Here is a 12,565-nt window from a genome sequence, read left to right as displayed (position 1 = left end):
ATTCATGTGACGGTAAATCAGTGGATCCCCATACCAAGTAAATTTGGACTTGTGGGTCACTATACCAAAAGGTTGGGAGCCATTGATCTAGGGAGAGTCCCAACAGCGAGAGAGGCCTGGAGGACTGCATTTGGGCCCCAGGCCTGAGGTTCTCCACCCCTGGCTTGGGGAAAAGACACATCACACACCCAATAATGACCACTGTTGTCCATGCGCTGGTAACCTCCAGGCTGGATTACTCTAATGTGCTCTATGTGGGGCTGCCCTTGAGGTTGGTCCACAAGCTGCAGTTGGTGCAAAATGTGGTGGCATGACTGCTCACTGGGGCAGGGTATCGCCAACATGTCACCCTGCTGCTGAAAGAATTGCACTGGCTGCCCATTAACTACAGGGTCAAGTTAAAGGTTCTAGTTTTGGTGTACACAACTTAGGACCTACACAACGGGACCAGAATACCTGAAAAATGGTTGTACCTCTGATATGCCTAGTCAATCACTGTGCTCTGCAGGTGAGGTCCCCTGGCAAATGCCATCTCATTAGGAGGTCTACAGCACCAACACTTTGGAATTCCCTCCCCTTAAATATTAGACAGGCACCATCTCCGTTATCTATTTGCTGCCTATTGAAGACCTTCCTCTTTCAACAAGCCTTTTAGGAAGAGCCTTTATCCCAGTCTGCGTCTGTGCTGGAATTGCTTTTAATATGTTTTATTTTAAGATGTTTTGTTTTAACATGTTTTCAAGTCTTTTGTTTTTAAGATGTTTTAGAGTGCTGTTAGTGTTTTTGTTTGCTTCTCTGGGCTCCGTCTGGGAGGAAGGGCAGGATATAAATTAAAGAAATAATAGAAGCCGACAGCAATACAGAGTTTCAAAGCATTTCTCTTATCTCAATAATCCTTTTAACAACCCCGTTCTTGTGTCGATTGCGGCTTTTCTATATAAATTGAGAGCTAATGCTTGACTTGCTTGATTTTTTAAAAAAAATAACATGTAAAAATTGGAGAGTATGTTCTTCTTGCCCATTCATGCTCTGTATGACAGATGCCTGGCAAGCAAGTGCAACTTGTCACCAGGCAGACGGATGGCACAGACTGTACGCTGCTCTTGAGAAGAGCAGGGAAGGTTGTTCCAAGAGAGAGGGGGCGGGGAGATCACTTTTAAAATAATGTTGGCATACATATTTAAAGAAGGTCATTGAAAAACATTCTCGCAGCCGTTCTCTTGGAGCCTTGAGGAATTTGGAAATTGAGGAAAAAATAAACCATGAATATGCTTTGGGTTTGAAGTCACATTGAAGGCGAAGGTGTGGGGGAAAACAATCTTCTAGAATCTTTTGAGAAACATGGCCATTGCATCTTTGGGCTCCTCCAGACGGATGTTTTATTGCAGGTGAATTCTGCAACATGTTCTTGACACAATACTAGTACACGAGCAGTGGATTTATTCTGCTTTAGTTTGTTCTGCAATGCTTCCCCAATGCGACCATGTTATTGCTGTCCGGAGGAGTTTTAGCACAAGAAAAGCAGGACAAAAATAAAGCAGAACATTTCTATTATAAAAAGTTACAGGATTTCAGCAGGAAGTTATAGGATATGCACTGACTGGAAATGAAGCAGAGTGACCTCCTCAAAACATTTGGAAGCACAAACCATATTGAAAGTGGGATCACACGTGACTGCTGCAATAGCATCATGAGCACAAATCATCATGAATGTGCAATAAAAAAGCACATCTGGAGAGGCCCTTTGTTCATTGTTGTCTCATCATCCTTTGTGATGCAGCAACAGAAAGTTACAAAGAATTCCCATGCCATATGTCAGGCCAATGATCTATTGTACTCAGATGTCTTCAGCTTTTTCAGACTTGAGGACCCCAGTGAATCTCAGGAGCTATCTTGCCTGCTAAGCCTAACCTGCAAACGCTTCCCCCACCCCTGTCTTGTGCCACCTTAAAGCTTAACGTAACTGTTAAGGCATAAGTTTCCGTGGACTAGTGTCCAGTTATAGCTTATGCCATAATAAACTCGTGAAGTCTTTAAAGTGCCCCCAGATTCTTTGTTGCTTTACCCTATAAGACAGACACCCCTCTAGAAACCAAGGATGGGGGAGAAAATGGATTCTATTTGCATTTTAATGAGGAAACTACTTGATTTGCACTCCTTGAACCAAGATGTCAAGTGAAACAGGTATCGTTCAAATTTGCACTTCTCGAAATTTTGCAGTGCAGTTCTCCAACCAAATTGTTTTTCATATTGTTTTAAATTTTAAAATTGTGTTTTGAATTGTTTTTAAAATATGTGTTTTAAATTGTATATTTGTTTTAATGTTTTTGATTGCTGTAAACTGCCCAGAGAGCTTTGGCTATGGGGCGGCATACAAGTGCAATAAATAAATAAATAAAATAAACAATGCATATGAAAATGCACACATTAATGAAAATAACCTACAAAAATGCATTATGTTAGTGAAGATTGCTTGCAAAAATATGTTTACATATCAAAACTGTATAGTGGAAGAAATGTGCACTAAAATGCTGACAAATTTTCATAAGGAAAGCTGCTGCAGAAATGTGAAGAACTGAATTTAAAATTGGAAAAAAGAGAAATAGAGATAAACTGACATTGGCCGATTCATCCATCCCCCCTAGAAGCACAGTGCTGTGAGACCCATCTTTAACTTCTAATGGGTTGTTCTGCTCTAATATAGTTTGTTAATGTGGCCATAATAGAATAATCAAATAATTTATTGTCCCATTTCCTGCACTCTGAAGGCATCATTCAGTTCCAAAAAGATGTACAATTTGTTTCTTTTATTTTATTTCTTTTTATTTCTTTGCTCAGTGACCTGGTTCACATGTCATGCTAAGCCAAACCATAGCTTAGTGTGAACACACAAGGCTGTGAACTCATGGGGAAGAAAATGTGGTCACCTCAGTACTCTTTGGTTATTTTGCTGGTGCTCCATGCTCAGCTAAGCCAGGGTTTAGCTGAACATGTCATCTGAACCTGGGCTCATGATTTAGCTTAGTTATAGCTTCTAGTCAATCTGGAGAGAACTAAACCAGAAGCCTGGGTTCAGACGACATGCTTACTCAACTAATAGGTTGGCTCAGCGCAGCACAGCAGCAAAATGACCAGGAGGAGTGAAGCAGCCACAACTTCTACCCTGGGATCCTGCATGCTCATGAATTTGTGCTAAGCTGTGATTTGGCTTAGTGTGACACACAAACCAGGCCTTTGTATGCAGAAGGTTTCAGATTCAATCCCTGGCATCTCCAGTTAAGAAATCATAATGTAGCAAGTGATAGGGAAAGATCTCAAGGCTCTGGAGAGACACTGCCACTCTCCATTGATGACACTGGGCCAAAGGAACAAAAGGTCTGACCCAATATAGGGCAGCTTCTTATATTAACAGCATAATATATATAGCGGTACACTGAGGAGTTCTCTTTTTGGCAGGCATCATCAGTTGCAGCAGTACTGGTGGCCCTCAGGTAGTGGCCTTCTATAAGGCACAAGCAATGAGGTTTTGAAGGAGACTAGCAAGGTACAGATCAAGCCTGATCTAGCTTAGACCTTTCTTTTCCTCAATTTCTCTTACTGGGCTACAGGCCACAGAAAGGCCACAATTGTAACTTTAGCCCCTGGTAAACAACGATACTCATCTTTCCCATTGTCTCTTCATGTTTTCCTTTGTTTGGTTTCTTTTTTCAATTGTGGACCCTGCTATCTGACTGCACTACTAAGCTATTTCCCCCAAACAACGTTGGCTCCTCTGTGATTATCCATTTTTTCATTTCCAAAATACCAAGAGGAAAAACTTGCACAGAAGGGCTGACATTTCCCATTCTCCAAATCTTCCTTCTGCAAGAGCTTGTCCTTGTGCCAAGATACATAGGAAATCTGTAGATCCGTCATGGTTTGGTCTGATTTGTTTATTTATCTTGGCATAGAAAAGGTGTCTCCATTTAAATGGTTGGCATGGGCTGCCCCGAGGCAATGTTCTCAACGTATGCAGATGCCGATAGCTCTTCTGGTTGGCTTTCCTTCAGAACAACCCTTAATCATTTGCTTTTCAGTGCACAGAGTGCTTTCACATTCTTACCTTCCTCATTTATCGTGGTGGTAACTATGAGAAGTAGGTTAAGCTTTGACATGCTCACATTGTTGTGTAGTAAACCGGAAAAGGCAGTGGCATGAAAGCATAAGAAGAGCCCTGATGGACCAGGCCCATGATCCTCTTTCCTGCAGTAGTCAATGGGAGGGGAGGTCTCAGAGAAGCGAAAGGACGAAGCCTACTCCCCGTGTTGCTCCCTAGTAACTGGAATTCAGCAGCATACTGCCTCTAAACATGGTGAATCTATGTAGAGGCAGTATGGTAAAATGGTAAGGGTGCTGGATTATGGCCTGGGAGACCAGGATTTGAATGCCCACTCAGCCAGGAAGCTCACCAGGTGACCTTAGGCAAGTCACTGCCTCTCAGCTTAGCCTACCTCACAGGGTTGTTGTGAGGATAAATGGGGAGGGCAGAACCACGTGTGCAGTGGAGACTGATATCACTGATGTCAGTGGGGTAGTGAATCCGCTCTGGGTTTTAGTCCAAACTTTCGAGGAGCTATCCAAGGTGCTGAGCACTGCCCCACTGACACTGGGGCCGCTGTCTTCCACTGCATGTATGCCGCCTTGAGGGTGAAGAGGCTTGGGGAGAAAGAATCAGACCTAAGAAAATGAGGCAATCAAAAAGGAGACACCTCCTCCATCTAGCAAAAATGTCACTGTCCCTGGGCTAGAATATCTCCTACCCTATAGCGCTACATAAGAACTGAAGAAATGCATGCACTTAACAGTTAAGCAAAAAAAAAAGAGTACTCACAGTTCGAGGCTAGTAGAATTGGAATGCAATTCTTTTATATGAGTGTGAGTCTTTCACTCTGAAGGTCTATTGTTCAGAAGAGTTGTGCGATCTGCAGACTGGCTCCAGGCTTAATGGCATAATCTATATTGTCTTTCTCTAACACAACAGAAAAGAGGGAGATGAAATCTCAAGAGTACAAAAAACATTAACGTGTTATTGGCCCAACACATTTCAAAAAACCATTTCTTCTTTAGGGGAACTAAAAAGCACAGAACTGTGTTCCCTAATTTGCAATACTATGTTTCCTAACGTGCTCCAGAGAAGAAATGGGAGGGACCTTGTGCCCTCCAGATGTTGTTGGACTACAGCCATCACCATCCCTGACCATTGGTTATACTTGCTGGGACTGATGGGATTTGGAGTCCAACATCATCTGGAGGGCTACTGGTTTTCCATCCCTGCTCTAGAGAGCATGACATTGTCCTTTTAAGTGGTGCTGAAGAAGGGCATTTCAAAACATGTTGAGCCAATAAAATATTTTTGTGTACCCTTGAGATTTCGTACCCTGCCCCTTTACCTATTATTCATGACTTGCATCCTTTAGTTTCTCTTTCTAACACAGGACAGAAGACAAGGTCCAGTATGGAATCAGGAAATTCTGGACAAATAGGGAGGCAAATGAGGAGGCTTGTTAATGCAGGAGCAGGCACAGCTAAAATTCACTGTATGACCTGGTGCATTGTAAACCAGGAAAAGCATGCTCACACTGACTGCACTGAAAAAGGCCTGCATAAAAAGAAAATCTAGATCTGACATGGGAACTACCTACCCAAAGAGCCTCCATCTTCCCAAGACTCAAGCACAGTTTGTTGGCCGTCATCCAGTCCACTACAGCATTCAGACACTGATCCAGAGCATTCACAGCCTCTTCTGATTCAGATGTTATGGAGAAATAGAGCTGCGTGTCATTAACATATTGCTGACATCTTGCTCCAAAACTCCTAATGACCTCTCCCAACAGATTCATATAGATTTTGAATATCACTGGGGAGAGAATAGTATCCTGAGGAATCCTGTACCACAAGTGCCAGGGGGGCAAGGAACACTCACCTCAAGAGGTTACTCTCTTGACCTGACCCTGAAGGTAAGAGAGGAACCACCATAATACAGTGACTCCAATACCCACCCCACTGAGTCAGTCCAGGAAGATACCATGGTCAATTGTATCAAATGTCACGAGATCAAGCAGAAGTAACAGCTGAGCACTCCCTGTCTCTCTTATGATAAAGGTCATCCATCAGGGTAACCAAGCTTATGTGCTCGGTTGTCCACTGTGGAGAACAGGATGCTGGACTATATGAGAGAAAGAAAGCCAGTTTGGTATAGTGGTTATAGTGTTGAACCTGGGTGACCAAAGTTCAAATCCCCCTCAGCCATGAAGCTCACTGAGTGATCTTGGACTGGTGACTGTCTCTCAGCCTAACCTACCTCACAGGGTAGTTGTGAGGATAAAATTGGGAGGGGGAAAATGATGTTTGTACACCACCTTGGGGACCTTGGCAAAAAGGTGGAATATAAATTTAATACTAAATTTAAAAAAGCTGCTGTGATCCAGCAGGGCTCTCTGAGGTGCTTATGCTTGATGGGATGGGGGGACTGCTTCTCACACTCTCTGTAGCAGGGCAGCACCTTGTTATTGATGTTTTCATAGGTCCCTTTTAACTCTAACATTCTGTGTGGATAGTATTGGTTGCCAGTTAGGTAAGTATTTGTAACATGGAATGGTAGCTTCAGTTGCGTAGATTCCATATCCCTATTCTGGGACCTGGATCCACCCCTCTGCCAGTGACAGCTGTTCAGCTCCAAGGTAGTGGCAAACTAACCACAGGATAGGATACCATACATTTCCATTCTGCCTAAATAATGTCTGTTGAGGGTGTGGCCCTTAACAGCTGCAATTTCTCAGTATTTTGGAACTCAAGTGAACATGGAACGCCCTTACCACAATGTTTTAAACCAGAAGTGTTTTGCTTTTGGTTATTTGTTAGCTGAATTTATTTCAATATCTGATCAAGGGGTGGACTACAGGCTGCTATAGAAAACCTTGTATATTCAAACAACTGAATAAATTGTGAAACTTGAATATTTTAGAAGGTCTCTAAATAGTATTAAAAATGTTAAGGATATCTATGAAATGTTGAAAATATAGATAATATTTATGATATTAATAGTTAAGATTTTTTAAGAGGGCATTCTCAGTGGCGGCCCCCACTCTTTGGAACTCCCTCCCACAAGATCTCCGGCACGCCTCTTCTTTACATGTGTTTCGGAAAGCCTTAAAGACCTGGCTCTTTCAGCAGGCCTTCGGGGTATCTGGGGAGGGTTAATTGTTATAACTGAAATGCCTCCTGCCCAGTTTTAATATTGTTGCTGCAGATGTGTTGTTTTTATATTGTATTACTGTATTTTATCAATTGTATTTTAACAATTTTGTAAGTCGCCTAGAGTGGCCATTGGCCAGATAGGCGACGAAGAAATTAAATTTATTATTATTATTATTATGTAATAGGTTGTTTTCTTTTTTAAAAAATTTACTGTTCCCATAGGTCCCCCATTGTGATACTCTGATGCCAAAGGGATTTATTGTGCCCCATAACCCCCCACTGCATTAAAATAATTAGTGGCATTCAATGCAAGTCCTACTCAGAGTAGACTCATTGTAATTAATAGACACGACTGACTGAGGTTTATTCATTTCACTGGGTCTACTCTGAGTAGGACTTAGTTGAATACAACCCAATAATAGTTTTTACGTAATTCAGTGATGAAAAATGATTTTAAAGAGTGTAAAATAGCTGATGGGAAAGTGTTTTGGAAGGCAGCCTTGAGAACAGAAGTTCTCACCATGCCCATTTTTATACTTTGGCCACACCCACTTTTCCACATGGCCCCCACAGAGTTGACCATGAATAACAGTGGCCATTGGCCTGAAAATGTTTAACCGCTCCTTCACTATGGAAGCCTTGACGTTCCTTGTGCGTGACAGGAGGATCAGCCCTACTAATGTCTATTCAGATGTACTTGCAAGTGGTGTCACCTTTAACTAAAGATAAATTGTGAGCTGGGGTGGTGTACTAGTTAGAGTGTTGGACTAGGACCTGAAAGGCCAGAATTCAAATCCCCACTCATCCATGAAGCTCCCTGGGTGACCTTGGGCCAGTCACTATCTCTTAGGCTAACCTACCTCACTGGGTTGTTGTGAGGATAAAATGGGGAGGAGGAGACCATTTATGCCAACTTGAGCTCCTTGGAGGAAAAATGGGATACAAATGTAATCATAAATAAATACACAAAAGGTTATCCCTGTGACAAGGGAGCCTCCAAGCCAAAGATCTTCCACCTGAGAAGCAGTCCCTATCTCAAAGACATCCAGCTTGAAAAACTCCATGGCAGTGTCCAGTTGACCTGACAGATGAGAGATAACAGCAGGTGGGCAGCCTCAGAGAACCACAGCAGAGGTGGGACAGGGACTTCAGGAATTTGGGAGAAATGAAAAAAAAAGTAGCCTGCCCAATAGTAAGGATCATTCTAGCAGAAGCTCTTACTCTGAATACAGAAATTGGAGGAGGGGAGGGGAAGAAGGATCTGAAGGAGGTCAATAGCAGATTAGCTTCTATAGAACGGAGGTAGCAAGAGGATAGATACAAGGAAAGTAATATAGCTGGAGGAGGAGAGGTGGAAAACTCATATTCCCGGGACAAATGTGGCAACAGCTGTCTAAAGCAAACATTACATTTTTTGTCATTTATATCAATGAGACATAGCTGTCAAAAAGCCGACAGTGCGTACACATGTACTCATCCCATTGTTTTAAATCTGAGAAACATTAAACAGCTAAGAAACACAAGAGTCTCCATTGTTTGTTAGGAGCAGTGAGCATAAATCTGTCTTGGACTGACTTTAACTTGATCTGAGCAGATGACTAATGGATTGGAATTATTGAACTGCTGCGTTTGGTTAATAAATAACAGGCTTTCCTTTAAAACAACCCATATTTCTCTTCTGTTACTTAATTTAAAGAAAAATGAAAAAGTTGTTGCATTAAAATGCCTTAGTCTAGGATGCTTCTTCTGCGGTTTGGTTTTCTGGTCAGAACCAACAAAGACATTTCTACTATATTTTGAATGTCAGATTGCATCCTTTGCAAATGCATTTAGTGTTTAATGTTACCCACAGGGGATTTTATTGGTATTAGGTTGTATTCCTATATACGCTTACCTGGGCAGAAGTTCAACTGAACTCAGGGAGACTTAAAGAGCAATCCAAACCACTGCTTACACTGGGCTTGGAGGATTGGAATGAATGGAAATGTCCATCTACTCAGCTCTCCCGGCTCAGCCAGCTACCTGCCACCTGCCAATGGAGTGACGTCATTCTGTTGTCACCCCCTTTGCCCTTCCACCAGCCAAATATGTGGCTGCATGAGTGGGCCACAGGTGGGATCCCTGCCAGGTGAATCCAATAGAAAGCCCCCAAATGTGGCATTCTGAGGGCAGAGTGGGAGTGGGGCGGAAGATCCTGAGCCAGTTTCACTGCTATCGTGTGATGGCATGATTCAGGCCTGATCACTGTGCCAGCTCCAGGCTCATGCAGCAATCTGCCTGTCCCCCCCATCTTCCGCCCCTGCTGCCATGCATGTTCTGTACAGCCCTGCTGTTAGGGGGTGGAGAGGTTAGAATTCCAGCCTTACTTCTGAATAGGCATGCATTGTACTGCAAGGATTGTGCTTCAGTGTGCTTCTGAATACCATGTGCTGGGAGCTGCAGGAAAAGAGAGTGCTGTTGCATTCAGGTCCTAGCGGCAGGCTTCTCATGGCCATCTGGCTGGCCACTCTGAAAACAAGATGCTGGACTAGATGGGCTACTGGCCTGATCCAGCAGGCTCTTCTTATTTTCTTATGCTATTAGACCTAAGTGAACAAAGCAAGTTAAGTGTGGCAAATCTAAGCAACGTGATCAGGCGTGAATATTATGTAAGCTCCATATAGCATATATTGAAAACAAGGCTGCTAAACACATATTTATTGTACAGAACATTGATTCATTAAAAAAACAGCATGGAACAACTGTGTAAAACATTATCTCCCTGAACACGTAGAGGGAAACCGACTAAAAAGTACAGATATATTGGAGGTTTGATTACAGTTTATCACATTCTCTGTGAAGAGCCACACTGGGAATATGGATCATGGGCACCTGGTTGGCCACTGTGAGAACAGGATGCCGGACTAGATGGGCCACTGGCCTGATCCAGCAGGCTCTTCTTATGTTCTTATGGGATGATCACTGATTACACTGGCCAAGCCTTTAGTCTTTGCAGTATGCAAATGCAGAATTCTGATAAGAGTTCACTTTACCATAAAATGTGGTGATGGCTAGTTCAGATGGCTTTGCAAAACCAGTGTAGACATTTTCAAGTGAAAATTGGTCTATGATCAAGTGTTACTAGTCATGATAAGCATATAAAGCTTCCACGTTTAGAGGCATCATGTCTCCAAATACCAGATGTTAGAGACAAGACAAGAAGAGAGGGCTGTGGTGTTCATGTTCTGCTTCTGTGCTTACTTGGAGTTACCTAGCTGGATACTCTTAGAAAGTGAGAGCTGGGCTAGATCGATGAATAGTTGATCTGATCCAGCAGGACCATTCTTGTTTATTCAAAGTTTATGCAGTTTGCAATGATTCAAAATGGTGCCTTTTAAATGAAACTTATGAACCTATTTAAAAGCCCATCCCCCCATTAGAAGGTCCCCTGTGAGGGTTGTGTTTCCCCCCCACACACACACACACATACACACACAAAAACAGCAGTTTTTTCCATGAGCAGCACTGTGCAATGGAGGAAGATGTCATCTCCATCAGTTTGCATAGGAGGCTGAGTTGATGAGATGCACTGAGCCTGGGAGTTCAAAAACAATTCATGGATGATAAGGCTATCAGTGGCTACTAGCCAAGACAGCTATGTTCTACCTCCACTTTCAGAGGCAGCATGCCTTTGTATACCAGTTGTTAGGAATCAGATGCAGGGAGAGTGCTGCTGCACCCAAGTCCTGTTTGCATCTGATTGGCCGCTGTGAGAACAGGATGCTGGACTAGATAGGCCAGTCTGGCCTGGTCCAGCAGTGCCCTTCCTATATTCTTACTGTATGTGCTTGTGGATGGGGTTTAAGTTGTGAAAAATGGTAGGCTTAATCCCCCTCCTATAGTAGTGGCCCCCAAATTCATAGGAAGCTTAGCATTGTCTACACTGACTGGCAGCAGCTCTCAGGAATCTTAGGCAAAGCTCTTTATGAGCCTTACCTGGAGATTCCAGGGACTGAATCTGGGGGCTTTTATTTTTGCTGGACTAAATGAGCCTTTGGTCTGATCCAGCAAGTCTCTTATGTTTTCATGAGATGCTTGCACGGGGAAGACTGACCCCACCTCAATTCTGCTCACAAGAATCCAAGAGCACACCAGCTTCTAATTCTTGCCCGATCCCTAGTTTGAAGTGGTATAGCCTAGACACAGATTTATCACCTCAATGAGAATTAAGCCTCATTTAAGCTGGTATGGTGGGACTTCAGTGTCTGGTGTCGGTCACATGCAAACAAAAGGAGCAACACTCCAGTGCTACTGGTCACTGGCTAAATACATTTTGGAGAACCATCCTTCACCAGGAGCTACAAACACCATTCACATCCTTCACTCCAACAAATTCCGGGACAAGGAGATCTAAATAATATCAAATTCTTCTTCTTACTACAATATATTCACAGATCATTCTAATCTCAAGACAATATTCCCTTTTCAACAGGTGTTCTTCCCCTTTTTTCATATGTCACATACAACCAAAACATTATTGCAGTATAAACAGGGTGGTCAAGATCATACCGCAAGTACCTTATACAAAGAACTCCTTCTGTCTCCTCAAATCTGTCACGATTGCTTAGGACAGAAAGTAATTCCAAAAAAAGTTAGAAGTCCCATGCAAATGCAGAGGATTTGTGCCCAGAGCCTTGATGCATTTATCAGTCTTAATTCTCCATATTCCATAGGAATGGTAATAACATGTAGCAAGGCTTTCCACTTATTCATAGTGGCCAAGGAAAATATTTTGCAGCAGCTGCAAGGCCTATTAGCACTTCACCTTTTCACCCACGCATACAGGAAGCTGAAATAAAATGATGCTTTCATGTATCCCAAAAACAGTAAGTCAGGTGAGCTGGAAAAAACAAGATAATGCAATTTTGTGTCAAAATGGAAGTAGCTAGCCATTCTTTTCTTCACAGCATCAAGTAAGAATGACTCCAGGAGGGAGTTAGGGCAACTCAAGGAGATCAGGAAATAAGCAGAAATGGAGAAAGCCATTCCATCCAATTCAGTACAATGGATCATTACTAGGGCTGTGCACCAGATCTGGCTGAATCCTAGATAACAAACCAAATTGGGCCTATTTGGGCCAACCAAGGATTTGGCTGGATCAGGTTGAGGCAGCCCTATATTGCCCCAGGTCAGATTGGGTCCACCCGGAGTGATCCAGGGCTGTCAAAAGAGAGGGCGGTCTGGTGGTGAGGAAAGGCAGGAGGAGAGATGTGCAGACAGCCTGTGTGTTTCTCCTTCTTCCTCCCTCCCATCCCATGTTTGAGAGGAGAAGCATATCTCCTTAACCCCC

This window comes from Rhineura floridana, chromosome 10 (genome assembly GCF_030035675.1).
Source record: "Rhineura floridana isolate rRhiFlo1 chromosome 10, rRhiFlo1.hap2, whole genome shotgun sequence".
NCBI lineage: Eukaryota > Metazoa > Chordata > Lepidosauria > Squamata > Rhineuridae > Rhineura > Rhineura floridana.
This window is presented reverse-complemented; position numbering follows the sequence as displayed.